Source organism: Nycticebus coucang, chromosome X (assembly GCF_027406575.1).
Source record: "Nycticebus coucang isolate mNycCou1 chromosome X, mNycCou1.pri, whole genome shotgun sequence".
Classification (NCBI taxonomy): domain Eukaryota; kingdom Metazoa; phylum Chordata; class Mammalia; order Primates; family Lorisidae; genus Nycticebus; species Nycticebus coucang.
Genome location: NC_069804.1, coordinates 119,176,230 through 119,177,159, shown reverse-complemented (window position 1 = coordinate 119,177,159; position 930 = coordinate 119,176,230). Strand labels below are relative to the sequence as shown.

Here is a 930-nt window from a genome sequence, read left to right as displayed (position 1 = left end):
AACCACGTTTCCCCACATATCCCTACATATTTGAAATTCCTTTCAACTTAAAAATCAACATACACACAAGGCAGAAAGAGCTAAACCATATTTTAAAAATATTGTCTATGTTTCAAGCTGCTAAGTGTCTGTGACTTGCAATTATTCATGCATAGGAGAACTGACAAATTTGAGGACCCCAAGTCCCAGGTTCCAGATGTTCAGCCAGTAAGACAGTTGCTGCCGCTGAACCCTGCTCATTTTCCCAAAGTGTGGGAAGGTTGCTCCTGCTATAGCAGCAAGAAGCTTTGCATGAAATTGAACCCAGAGGTTGTCTAGAAACAAAGTGAATTTTTTACCTGTGCCTGTTGTCTTCCTTGGTTTCTGTATCACAGTGATTTAAAAATATGAATTCAGACCTGGATGCTCACTTTGGCAGCACATATACTAAAATTGGAAGGATATGGAGAAGATTAGCCTGGCCCCTGTGCAAGGATGACACACAACTTCATCAAGCACTCCATATTTTTTGACAATATCCAGCATCCATTCATGATAAAAACACTCAAGAAAATAGGCTTAAATGGAACATTCCTTAGGCTGATAGAGGCTATCTACAGCAAACCCACAGCAGATACCATATTGAAAGGAATAAAACTCAAAGCATTTCCACTCAAATCTGCAACCAGACAAGGAGAACTATCCGATCACCTTACCCACCCACTGTCTAAATCCGCGGCTGTCTCCACTGCTATTTAACATACTGTTGGAAGTCCTAGCTATCATGATCAGGTAAGAGAAGGAGATCAAAGGAATCCAAATGGGGACAGAGGAGATCAAACTCTCCCTTTTCACAGATGACATGATCTTAATACCTGGCAAATCCCAGAGACTCAACTATAAAGTTCTTAGAAGTGATCAGGAATATAGCAGCAGCTCAGGATACAAAAT

General features: G+C 40.6%; 1 non-coding gene across 1 annotated transcript; it reads left to right on the top strand.

Annotated features, from left to right (window-relative positions):
• The first annotated feature begins 402 nt into the window (after positions 1-402).
• On the top strand, positions 403-509 carry LOC128578734 (U6 spliceosomal RNA). The gene has a single exon (XR_008377869.1). It is a non-coding gene; the product is annotated as a U6 spliceosomal RNA (small nuclear RNA).
• The last annotated feature ends 421 nt before the right edge of the window (positions 510-930 follow it).